The 16402-nt window shown below is 47.9% G+C and overlaps 1 long non-coding RNA gene across 1 annotated transcript in view; it reads right to left on the bottom strand.

Annotated features, from left to right (window-relative positions):
* The window catches only part of LOC138467163 (uncharacterized), a 50250-nt gene extending 37655 nt beyond the window's left edge, over positions 1 to 12595 (bottom strand). The window contains exon 1 of the long non-coding RNA XR_011268086.1: positions 12323 to 12595. This is a non-coding gene — a long non-coding RNA (uncharacterized lncRNA). The remainder of the gene's footprint in view (positions 1 to 12322) is intronic.
* Between the last annotated feature and the right edge of the window lie 3807 nt (positions 12596 to 16402).

The raw sequence follows: 16402 nt of genomic DNA, 5'->3' as shown, positions 1-16402 counted from the left end.
AGGCATTAATCCATCTTGAAATTTGATTTAATAAGCCATTTGATTTTGATTTTTTAATCTTTTGTCGGTGTCTTGCTTCATGGTGCCTTCACAATACCTTTTAAGTGCACCAATGGAATTCTTCAAGACTGTCTCGCTCTTCTGCAGCATATCTCCTTGGTACTTGCAATGTACTACTGAGACCTGCCCAGTCACTTTGAGGTCACATTGTATGCATATTTTATTTTGTTTTTTGTGACCATACTAGTTGAGATTGCTTCAGTAGCTGCCATTGTTGAAATACGTGTGCTCAGTTTTCTGCATTCCTTGGCCCACATTTTTGCAAAGGTTTCTTGCCATTACAGTCATATGTGGCAGTATGTAGTTTGGTACTTTATCCACCCATTGACTGCCTTGTCCATGCTAATCCCTTTGGACATTCCCACCCACTTCCTGCCTCTCCCAGCCCAAAACACATCCTCCTGAGAGCTCTTTGAGCTAGCTCTACAAAGCCTTGCCATCAAACTCTTTGCTCCAAGTGCCTGCTAGTGTTCAAAGCACTATACTGAGCGTTAATGAGTTAATTGGAGCTGCATACACTACTGATGTAATAAAAATATCTTAACCAGGTCTGTCTGCAGACACTCAATTTATAAGCACTGTGTGTGAGTGTCCTTCACCAGCATGTTTGGCTTGTATATACGTATTAGTGAAATGACTTTCCTATGCCTACACAAAAGCTAAAACTGTTGGCAATACAAATGCTTGTTTCATTTACTTCACAGTTCTTCAGTGACAAAACCTTGTGAAATTTCCCACTTTCTGGCAGTTTGTGCACTTTCTCTCCCTCACCTGGGATTCTGTAGTGTTGCCCATGGTCATAACACATCCACATCTGTTTAAATCTCTTTGGTGCCTGCTGTTTCCTAACTGTTGTGGCTTCTGAGCTCTCTTCTTACTTAATTGACTGCAGGTTTTACTTTTTCTGGACTGCACAGTCTCCCTCTATAATCACCAGCAAGGCTTCCTCCATTAGCTGAGCCATGGACACAAGATTGACAAGTGTGGGATTTTTTGCATCGCAATAAGTTCTTGTGTGACTTTGCTTCTTTAAATCTCCTACCAACAAGATGGCTTCCCTTCTCCCTGGGACGTCCTCTATTTCCATCGACATCAGGTACACTTCAAAGTTGCCTTTCAATGTCTGCCACAGCTCTGTTAGTGTCCACATGGTTTCTGCCATGGTCACATACTTGCCAACCCTACTGATTTAGGCAGTAGGCTACTCCTTTTTAAGCAGTCGTACCAACTACAGATTTGGTCACAGATCCTGCATCTTTTCGGTCACAGAAAGTCGGCAAGTATGTGGTCATGCATGCCTATGCCGCGTGCTGTAGCATTATAGGCACAGGCCTTCCTCTTGCTCTTCAAACCTCTTCAGGTTTGGCTTCTTTCTTGTTTAGCTTATTTTCTTAGTTGCATATTCCCTAAATGGCCCCAAAAGTATTTTCAATTTCTTTAACTATACAGAATAGAATTTCGGTTACTTCCTTCAATAAATTGAATAAGTATGTACATGGTGCCACTGACCATTTTACACATTGGAAAACATGAACAGTAGTGGTATGAACCCTTGCTGTGCATTAGCCATTTCCACCACCACCTTGAATGCGGAAATGGACAGAAAAATTATAAAACTGTCATTTGTTAAAACTATCTGCAGTGATATTGCTAGACAGCCAGTGGTATTCCAGAAATACTGCGACAGGAAGTGGTAAACTATGAATAGGGACGATTTGCAGGAATATCAGCTTGGAGGTTGTATTTATTGCTCCTAGTATCGCACCTAAAGAATCTGTCAAACTCATAAGGCCTTGTCAGAGTTTGTGTCACAGCCCTTTGTGTGGGTGTTGTGATGAATCTTGGGATTCTGTCACTTCTCCCCAGGGGGAGTCTTTCCCTGTCAGGTTAGGGAGGTGAGCCTGCTACGCAATACCTAGGGGTAGAGGCAAGCAGGACCACACCGGGCGAGACACCCTCTCTGGGGACAAGGACTCCTGTTCTTATGAAGAACTCCCTGAGCCACATATCATTAATACACCTTTAAAGACATCTCTTGAAGAAAGACATGAAGAACAAGCCAGAATGTGTTATTGTAATCCAAATACTGTAATGGTACCTGTGTAGGAAAGATTGTGTGATACTGGGACGAAGAAAACCATGGGAATAATACAGAATGCAAATCAAACAGAAAAGAAGGACTCTCACGCCGTGATGGCAAAGCCCCACGGCAGCCTAATAAAAAGGGGAGGTGGAGCCGTTGAGAGAGAGAGAGACCCCATGAGTTTCAAACGTACTCGCCGAGGTGCAGAGAAGGAAACTTGGACGTATGACATCCGTTGCGGAGCAGAAGCTAAGTTGCAGCTTCAGACGTGTGATATTGAAAGGGAGAGGAGACGCAACAAACTGAGAGGGACAGAAGGGCCCTCATTACAAGTCCAGCGGTAACCGTGCTGGAAAAACCGGCAGGTTGCAGCCGGACCTGCAATGAGTTATCAGCGCTGGACTTGACGGAATTACTGGGGTATTACAGCCCTGGCGGTCCGGTAAATCTGGCGCCGGCAATTCTGTTACTCCCCATTCCCGTGGAGTCCCAGAGGACTCCACGGGAATGGGGTCCGTGGAAACCCTGGCACCATGTGGTAATGGTTCCAGTGTTTCCATGTCCATCTGCGGGTGGGTGGCGTTATGCCACCCGCCCGCTGAACTCGTAGTTTGCTGGTCCGGAAAACGGTGCAACTACGGTTTTACCAGCATCATTCATTCCAGACCGGCAAACTTATAATGGGGGCCAAGGTGTCCCAGTCCTGAGTGAGGAATAAGCGGTGGCGTGACCATAACCAAGCTGTGGTGGACCAGCAGGTCCCTTAACAATGCCGATACCACTTCCATTAATGAAGCTCAAAGTGAACCGAAAGAAGGGAGAACAGCAAACCCATATGGAGGAACACAGAAAAGCAGAACCTGGCAAGTAACAGCCTGTTGTGCAGGCCAGTGACGGTATCACTAACCAAATCAGGAAACAGGGAAATTGGGAGACCCAGGAGGGGAACCAAAGATAATGATTGGATCGCTCATATTCGTCCCAGTCAGGATGAAGCGTTGAGAATACCTGAACAGATTAAGAATCATTACTGGAATGCTCATACTCATCCCAGTCAAGAAATACTATTAAGAATACCTGAAGAGAGTGAGAATTATTACTGGAACACTCATACTCGTCCCAGTCAAGATAAAGTATTGAGAGTAACTGAAGAGAGTGAAAATCATTACTGTAATGCTCCTATTCGTCACAGTCAAAATTGTACCAACAGTCTATCAGAAGAGTGATAATCATTACTGGAATGCTCATACTCGTCCCAGTGAAGATAGTGTATTGAGAATGCCTGAAGAGAGTGAGAATCATTACTGGAATGCTAATATTCATCCCAGTCAGGATAAAGTACCAAGAGTCTAGGGCAAGAGTGAGAATTATTACTGGAACGTTCATACTCATCCCAGTCGAGGAAAAGAGTCAAAAATATCTGAGGAGAGTGAGAATCAATTCTGGAGCCCTCAAACTAGTCTCAGTAAAGACAAAAAGACAAAGAGTGGACATTAAACAACAGGAAGTTCTTACGTTTGAATGAAGAGCAAGGAACAAACTTGTACCATGAAAGGAGAGGGGAAAAATTTACTAGAACAGAAAAAGAGGATAGCTAGAAGGAAAGAAAGAATAATCGACTGAAAGATACAGCTGAGACTTGGAAGAACCCAGCATCAGAACTGCATGATTTCATAAGAGTAGTTACAAAGAACTACCAACGGATACTTTATTGAAATGAACTTGGTGGAAAACCAGCCCACAGGAAAAGGGAGCCATTCTCTTCTACTTTTGTTCTTCTAGTAGTGGCTTGGTCAGGATAGGTTAGTTTGGACACTGGACTGATCTTGATTTGGACTCTCACTGATAGCTGAAGGGCACCTTAGTTAGCTTTGTTAGGTAGGGAACACCCTTAGTATAGCGAAAGATAGGAGTTCCCAGATTTCAGTTAATAAACTTCAGCATTGCTGAAATTATCTTCCTTCATTGTGGATGGATTGATTGTGTACTGTTCTATCAATGCCTCCCTTAAACCAGAGTCTCTTGTGGATCCTGCTGGGTTCACATTTTGCTGCCACCTCCTGCTTCAGGTTGATCAGATGAGGTTATTGGAATATCTTCCCATATTGGAAAAAGATGATTTGATGTAGCATTTAGTAATTTCTGGGCCTCACGTCTTCCTGAATTTGGTACACCAGCAAATTGGTCAACTGGTTTTTGAGGATGTATGTTTCTGACTCCCATTTTTAACCTAACTTGTTTCAACCTTGTTATCCCAAGCTGCCGATGATGCACTGCCCTCACGTTGGAGAGCTTGAAATGTTAGTTTCAGGTCATATCTGCTTGTTCTTTCGGGCATTCTTCCCAGCAGCCAAATGGGCAAGTTGGTAGGCCTGCTACAGCCTAGTCTGAGTTGTTGCTTACATGTCAAGTAGTCAGTCACCTGGTGATACACTGAAACACAAGCCACACATGGTATGGTATCTCTTTCAAAGAGGCAGCATGGGAGTACCTAGTAGAATTTTATCTGGTACAGTTATAGCCAAGGTAATATGTTGGTTCCATCTGGTCTTGGCTTCTAGTGTCAGTCCTAACTCCCAGAATTCCAACATTGCTCGAAGAATGTTCGATTTGAAATCGGCAACTTCGATGGAATGGGTGGAGTATGACTACCACAGTCGAACTTTGGCAACAGTGCAGCCTTTTGGTTCTTTGGTTAGTTACCAATGGGGTGTTTTGGATGCCCTTGCTGTCCATTTCCAGACACACGCCAGTGCAGAGTAAGTATATTGGACTTGAGATTTCCAGGTGGGGCAAGTTGGCAGTAGGCCTAGCCTCAATCTTGCAGAAAATAAATCTGTAACTGTTCTGACAGTACTCGCCACATCTCTGGTCTGTTGTGTCTAGGAGATGGAAGTTTGGCTAGTTCTAGCACTCTATCCATACACAAATAGCCACTTTGATCATGTTTGGAGAACACTGCTGCATGCTGAGACTTTTGAGGCTGAACAAGTCTGGTAAATAATTACATTTCTTTGTACAAGATGTCACTCTTCACAACCAGAAATGTCCACTACTTTAGCAGGTGACGGATATAGAAGATGATACATGGGGAAGACCACCGGGGGCGCGGGACAAGATGGCTGCATAGCTTTGCAGCTCCCGCACCCTCCAGCGATAAAGGGGAAGAGATTGTGCAGTTTGTCCGTTAAACATAAGATATTCGTCTCTGTCGAAGGCTGATGGCAGTGGAGACGCGTACGCCAGCAGAGACGCGGTGTGAGGGCAGTGTGCAGCGAATCTAAGCAGAAGAAAGGCAGAGCATCCCAGAGTGGAGCAACGAAGGAAGCAGCTAGGCCAGCGACCCCACAGCAGCACCACTCTGCTGAAATAAGTGGTGGACAGGACACGAGCAGGACGCACCCCAGAGACCTCTGGACCTGGGCTGACTGGTGAAATCGGCCCGTGACGACCGCTCCCTCAGCAAGAACGGACTCGAGTGGTGACCGCAGCGTCGGAGGAGTGGAGACCGCTGGAGTCTGGGACGGAAAGAGGCCGGACCTGCAGAGACACACGCAGCCTCAGAACTGAGATCGGATAGCACTGCGCCCTGGAAGCCTGTCCCAGAGGATAGCAGAGGCAAAGGAGGCCGGCTCGGTGTTCCAAGAGAGGAGCCTTTCCAAAGAGTAAGGTATGCCTGAACCCCCCACCAGCCACCCCCCCCTCCGGTGCTAAGCTGTGCGCGCAGAATGCAGAGGGCACTACCCTCATAAGGAAGGCACAAGGGAGTGGGTTCCTTGGGGAGGAAGCGTGGACACACGCGGAAGGCCCCACCGCAGCCCATAAGACAGAGGGAACAGGCCAAGAGAGCTGAGCACAGGAGACTATCCAACTTCGAACGCAGCAGCGCTGGTGAGGAGGTGATCATGGTTGTGGGACAGACCCGGGGAAAAGAACGCTGCTGCGCTGATGGACTAGGGGGCCAGGAAGTTAGTGAATTAAACTGCTGGAGGTGTGCGGACCCCTCAAGCACCCCCACTTGGGTCGGTTGGAAGTGGGGAATATGGTGAGACCACACCACTATACAGTTGGTGCAGGCCTATTCTGGACAGGCCTAGATAAGATCAGGAGGCCATAGTGAGGAGCCGAACCGGTGAAACCACGCGCGCAACTTTGCAAACTCTAAGCATTTAGACGTCCTGCAAACTCTGAGCAGCCCGGAGGCCACTGTGGGGGCCTGCAAAAAGAATCACCCCTACCCGAAGAAGGAGAGGGGGAAAGGGAGGAAAGGGGGGGAAAAAAGCAGACAGCGCTGTGCGGGGGTGACCAGCGAGCAGCACCACAGCCACCAAATAGGACCCACTCCACACTTCAAAAGGTGAGAAAGGGCACAGAAAAAGGGAGACCACAGTTGTGAAGCGGGCCACAGCACCGCCCGGAGTAAAAAGAGAACCAAAAGAGCCCCCCACAAGAGCAGCGACAGCGAAAAGAATACTGCTATACCCCAAGGGAAAGGGGCACCACGCAAAAAAGTAGCGGACAGTCCACGCAGGTCACAGAGGATAATCACCCTCAATTGAGAGCCGAAAAGAGACTGAACCGGACCCACCCCTACCACCAACAGTTGCACAGTGGTACAGGTTGAACAGAGAGCTCTAGCATCCGGGTCAGGAGGGCCCAGTTGGAAGCAAAGAACCAGGTGATCCATAGCGTACTAGGGAGACGGCCAAGAAGAAGTGGAGACCCGGCCAAGCGAACAAGGGCCAATGGCAAAAAAAGTAGGTGATAATACAAAGAAACTACCCACCAACATGGATATGTCCACATTCTCCACCAAGGAAGACATAGGCCACATACTGGCAGAGACTAAAGCATTCAGGGGGGACATACAAGCTTCAGTAACGGATCTGACGGAGAGAATGACCACAATCGAAAACAAAGTTGAGAACTTGGAGCACAACCAACTGAACGCTGATATGGTTGAGATGAAGCTGGACGCAAGAATGTCAGAAATAGAACTCTGTGAGGAAGAAGTCATTCTCAAGATGGATGACTTGGAAAACAGGCAGAGGCGTAACAACCTTTCGGATACTCTGACTTAAGGAGATGGCGAGGGGAGGGAAACCCTGAGGCAGATGGAGGAGAAAGTACAGGCACTAGTGGACCAGTTCTTTGAGGTAGAAGGAGGAGGAAAGACCGTGCAGATTGAGAGAGTGCACAGAGGAGGCAGACCTTATGGGAATGGCCCCCGCTCGATAGTGGTTAAACTCCTCAGATATACAGACAGATATGAAATTTTGATTGGAGAGCCAAATAGCTGATAGAAGTAGAATTCAAGGGGTCCAAAGTGTCTGTTTGTTTGTTTGTTTATTTATTTGTAGAGCGCTCCGGACCCGTGGGTAAAAGGGCGCTTAAGGAATCGGTTACAGGCATAAGATAAGCATTTACAGATACAGAGTACAACAAGTTACAGGGAGCATTTACAATTACAAAGTACATCAAATAGAGAGCATTTACAATTACAAAGTACATCAAATAGATTTACAACGTACAACAATTTACGTATAATACAGGTGTGGTTACGGCTGTTAGAGTTTCGAGATGAGGTTAAAAGCTACTCTTTGTTCAGTAACCAGCCTATAACAAGTTTCCTAAAGATAGGGAAGGACTCAGTGGTTTTAATGTTGAGTGGTAGGGTGTTCCAGAGTTGGGAGGCTAGTACAGTGAAGCTGGCGCCTCCTGCTCTTTTTAAGGCAAATCTGGGCACTAACAGGCATAGGGAGTTGGACGATCTGGTGGTTCTGGGTGTGGGTTTTAGAGTGAATTTGTCAGAGAGGTACAGTGGGGCTAGGTTATTTAAGGCCTTGTAGGTGAGGCAAATAGTTTTGAGGTCGATTTTTTGCTGTATGGAGAGCCATTTACACGCTTTCCTGGTAGTGGAGATGTGCGCACGCCATGGGATGTTCAGTGCTGCACGCAGAGCATTGTTCTGAAGAACCTGGAGTTTGTTAGTTACGGATAGGTTGGCTCCTAGGTACAGGCTGTTGCAATAGTCTAGTTTGGATTGAATGAGTGCTCTGGCCAGAGTGAGGCAGCTGTCGGGGGATAGGAAGGGTCTGCTAGCCCTGATTAGCTTGCCCGTATAGGCGGTGGCCGAGGCAGTTGAGTTGATTTGTTTGGAGAGGTTGGTGTTGGCATCGAGGTGAAAGCCTAAGGTTTTCACACTTTTAGCAATAGGGATGGTGTGACCGTCTATGATAATATTCTTGTAGCTAGGACTGAGTTTAGACAGGTTATGAGGAGAGCCGACCAGCAGAAGCTCCGTCTTCTCATCATTCAGGCAGAGGCCGTGGGTGGCCATCCATGCCTGAATGATGGAGAAGATTTCGTTGATCCGGGAGACGTCCGCGTTGTAGTTGCCTGAGATGGTGAGGAGGATCTGGGTGTCATCTGCATAGTTGGTGTAGGTGACACCCAGACGGTCCAGTTTGTCGAATAGGGGCTTCGTAAATATATTGTACAGGGTGGGGGAGACACAGGAGCCTTGAGGGACTCCACAGGTAATGGGGATGGGGTCAGCAGCGGCTGTAGTTGAGAAGACTCGCATGGTTCTATTCGCCAGGAAGGATTGTATCCAAGCGGAGGCAGAGGAGGTGAAGTGGGCTGCGATAGATAGGTGGTTGCATAGGATTTCGTGGTCGACTAAGTCGAAGGCCGCTGAGAGGTCTAAGAGAAGTAGGATAGCTGCATTGCCTTTGTCTTTGATTTCGTCAATCTGGCTTTTGAGGTCAACCAGAGCGGTTTCAGTTCCATGTAGAGGTCTGAAGCCAGATTGACGTATCCCTAGCAGTTGATTAGATTCCAGGTACTCCTGAATCTGGATGTAGGCAACTCTGTCCAGAATTTTTAGCAGAAAAGGGACAGTGGTGATGGGTCTATAGTTGGTTGGTATGGCAGGGTCTAGGGATTGTTTTTTTAGGAGGGGGAGCACCCAAGATTGTTTTAGGTTGTTGGGGACAAAGTTGTTTGCAAATGACAGGTTGATAAGCTTAGTGATGAAAGGGGAGAGGTCTCTGGCAGCGTCTTTTATTATTTGGGCGGGGCAGCTGTCCCCTTTGCAATTAGAAGGTTTTAGGGAAGTGATGATTTTTTGGACTTCTAGGATAGTTACTTTCTTAAAGGTGAAGCCTGTGTTGGGTTTGATCGGTGTTGGTGGGCTTAAGCTAGGGTTAGTGGTTTTGTTGCTGAAGAGTTGTTGACGTTTGTCCTCAATTTTGGTCTGGAGCCCTGTGATTTTATTGTTGAGGGCATTCTGGATGCTAGAGCACCAAGGTTTGTCTTTTGGGCAGTTGTCTAGGAGGGGAATAGGGTTTTCTAGCTCCTTTAGAATTTTAAATAATTCTTTAGTGGAAGAACCTGCCTGGTTAATCCTAACGTTGTAGGCATCTTTTTTAGTGCGAATAATCTCACTTTTGTATAGTGCAGAGGTGGTATTTAAATTGGATTTGTTTACAGGTGATGGGTTGGTTTTCCATAGTAGTTCAAGTTTAGCTTTCTTTTTCCGGAGTATTTTGAGTTCGGGAGTGTACCACGAATTCAAGTGGTTTATTGGTTTACTTTTGCGTAATTTCAAAGGGGCAATGGTATCGATGGCGGTGGCCATGGAATTGTTGAAGGTGTCAACTAGGAGGTTAAGGTCAGCAGTGTCCGGTAGAGCGTTAAGGGTAGGTAGGACCAGAGGTAATAGTGCTTCGGCAGTGATGTTGCGTTTGTTTCTGGTTGGGCAAGCTGGTGCCAGGGGGTATTTCTTAGGCGTGGACTGGTTGAAGTGAATTTCCAGTGGGATAAGGTAGTGATCCGTCCATGTTAGAGGTTGGGGGTCTTTACAGGTAGTGTTGCAGTTAAGGGTTGCTACCCAGTCGAGAATTCTGCCTTTCTGGTGGGTCGGTACGATACTGAGTTGAGCAAGTCCGTGCTCAGTTAGGGCGTTTGCTAAGGATGCAGCTGGTGCGTCTTTGGGGTCATTGTAGCCTAGATTGAAGTCGCCAAGGATAATAATTTGTGCTAGTGGCTTGGAGTTTTCTGTGATGAGCGCTGTAATGTCTTCTTCGAAGGTTCCAGGCGGGCCTGGGGGTCTGTATATAAGGTGAAGTGTGATCGTACTTGTGGGGGATGTTTGTAGCTTGATTGTGAGTAACTCACATGATTTAAGAGATAGGGTGGTGACTTGTCTGCAGCCAAGTGGTGTTTTGTAGATGAGTGCTACGCCTCCTCCCTTGCCATTAGGTCTGTCAGCTCTGAGGATGGAGTAGTTGACAGGAATGGCTAGCGATAAGTGTGGTCCTGAAGCCTCGTGTAGCCATGTTTCCGTTAGGGCAAGGAAGTCAAGATCATGGGTTAGAATGGTGTCAGCAATTTCAGTGGGGTGTGCGGCCAGGGATCTGGCATTGAGTAGGGCTCCTTTTAAGGAAAGTGGGGCGGGCACTTTGGGGGTCTTTGGTTTCTTTGAGGTTTTGGTGTTAAATTTGGCTGGGGGGATGCTATTTGTGAGGGGCAGCCTAGTGCCTAGTCTGTTGTTACGGGCAGTGATGTCTGCGATGGTAGAGCGTGGGGGTTCTGGAGATTTCAGTATGGGGAGCACAGTGAGAGATGGAACACTGAATGTACCGTGAATCCGAGTTTTGTTAGGGGTCACGATGGCTGGGGAGCTGTTATCTCCGGTGGAAGTAAGGTGAGAGTGGTGGTTAGGTGGAAAAGGCGGCTGGGTGGGTAGGAAGGGAGTGGGGCAGGGGATCGGGTAGTGCCTAGGACAGCCAAGATTGGCTAGGCCGTTGTTGACGGTTATGAGGATGTTGCCAGTACAGTGTATATTGTCCGGCATGATGCAGAAAGGGAACATAGTGAGTGTAAGCCAGGTGATCATGGTCAGGGCGCACGGCTACACAATGCAGGTCTGCAACACGCTAGGGCTAGGTTGCAATGGGACTGGAATTTTAGTGGTACACCCAGCGGATAGTACTGTGAGGTAGCAATTAGGGTGCATGCAAGGCAGGTGTAGGCAGGCGCAAGGAGACACTAAGAGATGAAGCAGTTGGGAGCTGGAGCGGGCTAGTAGAGGCTTTACCTAATAGCATGAGACATGAGTACAGCAATGTTGGGGCAATACCGCCATGCCAGATGATAGGCTGGTGGTGGGCTTATACATGCCAGAGTAACACTACTGAGAACAGCATATTGCTAGAGTAACACTTGTGATAGCAACATAATGTTTACTTGAATGTAAGATCCGTCTGACACCGTATCATGTGCCATGCATCGGATACGTGCAATTAGTTGTACAAATAGGTTGTGAACAGATGTTAAATTTAAACATGCATGGAGGAGCAGCTGGGAGTAGAATGAGAGAGCAAATAAGTAAAGGCTCTGTAAAGGGGCTGTGAGCAAAGACAACAATGCAATTTAGTTTGGACACACGTGGATGAGCGGCTGCGAGCAAAATAAACTAACAGTGTGGCAGGGCTCTGTAAGGGGCTGCAAACCCAGTCAATAATACATTAGAGTTTAGGCACACATGGAGGAGCGGCTGCGAGCAAAATAAACTAACAGTGTGGCAGGGCTCTGTAAGGGGCTGCAAACCCAGTCAATAATACATTAGAGTTTAGGCACACATGGAGGAGCGGCTGCGAGCAAAATAAACTAACAGTGTGGCAGGGCTCTGTAAGGGGCTGCAAACCCAGTCAATAATACATTAGAGTTTAGGCACACATGGAGGAGCGGCTGCGAGCAAAATAAACTAACAGTGTGGCAGGGCTCTGTAAGGGGCTGCAAACCCAGTCAATAATACATTAGGGTGTAGGCACACATGGAGGAGCGGCTACGAGCAAGATGAAAAAGCAATAGAGCAAGGCTCTGTAAAGGGGCTGCGAGCAATGTCAACAATGCAATTTAATTCGGACACACGTGGATGAGCGGCTGGGAGCAAGGTGCGGCGTAAGGCAGTGTTTTAAAGGTAACAGTGTAGGAGACGGTGATCTCATTCATAGAATAGGATTAATGCCAAATCGTGCAGTGAGATTTACTGCTTAACAAGTCATGCAGCTGATGATGTGACCACACATACAAGGAGCCTTTAAACGAGGGCGGTAGGAAGGTAGGTGATGTGCTGTGTGCTGGCAAGTCAAATTGCACGCAGAGTCTTACCGATCGGCGGCAGCAGGTTGGTGATTTCCCGATTTCCCGGGACACAGGCACAGGATGTAGGCAAGGAGGTGGTGAGAAAAACGTGCAGGGGGTATCGGCGAACGGTGAGGAAGGCTGAGGACAGGCAAGGGACAGGGAGCCTTTGTGGGTCGAGCCTTCGTGGAGAGGGCCGGCTCTCGCCTCTCGGTTCGGATTGGCTGACAATATCAGGGCAGCAGCCAATCCGGCGACAGAGAAGGCAGCAGCACTAGGTGAGCAGGGATGGTAGGGCTGCAATCCGGCAGGCGGCCATCTTGGAATGGTGGTAGCCTCGTGGCATCTAATGGAGGATCACTTTGCAGATGGTAGTTGCTGGTAAAAATCAGGCAGTAAGTTTATAGTGAGGACTACTGCGGTATTAGGGCGAAAATAGCGCCCGCGATTCCGGCGTCACGAATTGATTATTGGATTCTTTCGTTTCAAAGGGAATGGCAGCACAATAAGCCTATTGGCCTACCTTGCAACTATGTGGTTGCTTCCAGTGGATCATCATGGTGGTTACACTGCTCCCGCAGTGTACGTCTGGGAGCTCCTGCTCCTACCAGGGTGATGTGATCAGTCCATATAACAGGATCTCTCAAACTTCACCCTGGCCAGGCGCAGAGCCTGTAGACCCCTTACTACAAAGCTGTGCGGTAAGGGATTAGATAGCGATGGGGCTACCCGTTCTCATTGGAATTTGAGGTGGAAAGGGTGGAATATCGCCTAACCTCAGCAGGTGAAGATGAACAGGCCCTTGGTCATCTGAAAGCAGACTTGGGAGCGGAGCCAGGAAGCCCACAGGGGCCATCTATGAGCAACGAGAGGTCGAGACCAGCCCCGGGCCCACAAAGGAGAAGAGGGCAGACAGGGAGGAAATACATGAGGCTCAACGGACCCTCACCCCGCAAATTACCTGTCAATCATGACAACAGAACGGAGTAGGAATCAAGGGGACGAAACACATGAAGATTGGATAGCAACCAAAATGATATTGGGCAAACACCCACGAGACATCTATTGATTAGCCGGAGGGAGGCAAACATCTTCGCTCCAAGGTGACCCTCCATACGGAGGAGGGTTTCTTCAAGATCATGACTGAACTCAAACAACAGTTGTTCTTAGTTTAAAAGTTGTGGGGGGTTTGTCTGAAGGTCATAGCTCTTTGGATAGAGATAGTACGAGAGGGATACACCGCTCCCATGTCGACGATAGATACGAAAGTGCTGAGTCACTTATCGAGCTGAGGTTAGTCATTAGCGATGCGAAGGGATGATGTTAAAAGAGGTCTGTTGGTGGGTACGCTGAATGTAAAAGGGCTCAACTCCCCAACCAAGAGATCTCTAGTCTCGAGGGAATTCCGCAAAGTGTGCCTCGATGTGCTCTTGCTGCAGGAGACATGTCTAATACCTGGGGAAGAAAGAGCGATAAGAAGGGCAGGTATTGATCAAGTTCATTGGGCATCGGGTACTGACAAAAAGGGGGGAGTGGGCATGGTGATTCACAAACAATGTAAGCCAAGGGACTGCAGGGCCACCTACCTATTGGAGGGAAGATTATTGATACTCAGGGGGATCCCAGATGGGGCAAAAGTACTCCTGGTGACGCTATACAACCCCAACCAAGGGCAAGCACAATTTATATCGAATCGAAAGCACTAACAGCAATACAGGAGCAGGAAGTAGACATCTACATAATCGGAGGGGCTTGAACTCCTGGGCAGACAAGTCTAAAGATAGGAGAACCACAGGGTATGCAGCACAAAGGAAAGGGGAGGCCCGGCCAGGACACCTGGGAAGTACACTAGCGGCCCATTGCTTGCTCGACGTTTGGAGGGAGCAACACCCGGGGGAAGAAGGATATACATTTTAATCAGCCCCACACCAGACATACACCATGATAGATTATATTCTCTTTAACATGCACCAGTGGACGAGAATAACACACAGTGAAATCAGACCGGGGGCTGGAGGGATCACGATATGGTCCTCATGTCCCTAGATGTCACCGGGCTTTACAGGCCGGACAATAGCTGGCAGTGCAACAAAACCCTTTGGAAAGACTCCCTCTTTGCCGAACAACTGGGGGGGATAATCGCTGAATACTTTCCACTGAATGATAACGGGGAAGTGAATAGTGGGGTGCTCTGGGATGCGGGAAAGGCAACGTGGAGGAGACTACTCATTAGAGAGGAGGCGAGACGTAAAAGGGAGAGGAACCTCAGAGAGGAGAAGTTGAGGGAAGAGATAGTGGAAGGGGAGGGGAGAATAGACACAATGGAGGGAAACACAGAGGTGCTGAGAGAACTGATACAATCCAAAAGAGCTGAACTGAAGGCACTAGGAATGGGAAAAACCTTGTGGAAGCTGCAGTACCTCAAGCAGACATATTATGAGAAAGGGGATAAAGCGGGAGCGCTGCTGGCAACGAGGCTCCGTGCACAAAGAGCGGAAAGATGGGTATCATCCCTGGTTGGCCAAGGTGGGGACAGAAGGGATTAACCTAGAGAGATAGCGGAGGGATTCGCCCAGTACTACGAAGCCCTTTATAAATCTGAAGTGCAGGGGGTGAGGGGGGAGCTGCAACAAGGGTGTACCTAGATATGATTAAAATGAACACACTTATGAATCTAGAGACGGAACATCTGGAGAGCCCCATCACAATTGAAGAGTTGCAAGATGCAATATCCCATCTCCCCAATGGTAAGGCCCTGTGGGAAGATGTATACACTATAAGGTTTTATAAAAATTTCTCAGGGACCTTGTCGCCACACATGGTACAGATATACAATAACATCCTGGAAACAGGAGAAGGCACACAATGCGCCTCTTACCGCCCTATTTCTCTGTTGAATGTGGACAAAAAGGTCTTTACACGCATCCTAGCACCACGCTTCGAGGAAAAAATGCCACGAATAATACACCCAGATCAGATGGGGTTCATAGCGGGAAGACAAGGTCCAGATGCGGTTAGGGAGGCGTTGGATCTCATGGATCTCATGGAACATGTGGGAGGAAGCCAGGGGGACCACGCACTCCTAAGCTTAGATGCGGAAAAAGCATTAAACTGGGTGGAGTGGGGATTCCTGTTTGCAGTACTACAGAAGTTAGGGGTGAGAATGTGCAGGGCTATCCAACCTATCTATGCCAGCCCCAAGGCAAGGGTAGTGGTGAACGGAGTGAAATCTAGGGAATTTGGACTAAGTAGGGGCACTAGGCAGGGCTGCCCGCCCTCCCCGCTCCTATTTGCCTTGGCGATGGAGGCCTGAGGTGAGTAGATCCGAAATGATGCACAACTGAGAGGGATAAAGGTGGGGGAAGTGTCCCATAAACGTAGCATGTATGCAGACAATATCATGGTATATCTCTCGGAGGTGAAAGAGGCAGTGCCAAGGGTACTCAAGGTGGTGAAGAAATACAGGAACCTCTCAGGTTTCAAGATAAATGTTAATAAGTCTATTCTCCTTCCACTGGGAGAAGTAACCGAGGAGCGGAGAAGAGGATGGGAGGGACTGGAAATACAGATAGGAGAGTGTAGCTTTAAATATCTCGCGGTGAGGATTCCTAGAGTATTGGACACTCCATTTGAAGAAAACTCCCCCCCCCACCACACCGTCTTTTCAGAGACCTTGAAAATTGGGTGAAATTAACCATTTCAAGGCTAGGACATCTAAATGCACTTAAAATGGTCCTCCTTCCTAGGGTATTGTGTATTTATATCAAAGATTCCTGATAGAACTCCCTAATGCCCAGTTTGGTGAACTAAAACGTTGGATGGTAAATTTCCTCTGGGAGGGGAAAAAACACAGGGTGGCCTACAGAATGTTGGTAATGCCCAAAGAGAAAGGAGGTGTCAGACTCCCAAAAATGCATACATACTACAGGGCAGCCCAATTCAGAGCCCCGATCCCCCACCTGAGGTGAGATAAACAGAAGCAGTGGGTAGACATTGAGAAGCACCTATTCCGCCTGGTGACGCTTGGAGAATGGTTGTGGGCACCACGTGCTGCCGCCCAGAATAGAGTACGGAGACATAGGATCTTGGGGCCACTCTGGTCCCTTT

The sequence above is a fragment of the Ambystoma mexicanum genome, chromosome 4q (genome assembly GCF_040938575.1).
Source record: "Ambystoma mexicanum isolate Mex_15411 chromosome 4q, UKY_AmexF1_1, whole genome shotgun sequence".
NCBI lineage: Eukaryota > Metazoa > Chordata > Amphibia > Caudata > Ambystomatidae > Ambystoma > Ambystoma mexicanum.
Note: the sequence above shows the minus strand (reverse complement) of the source record. Positions and strands in the feature narration are given on the sequence as shown.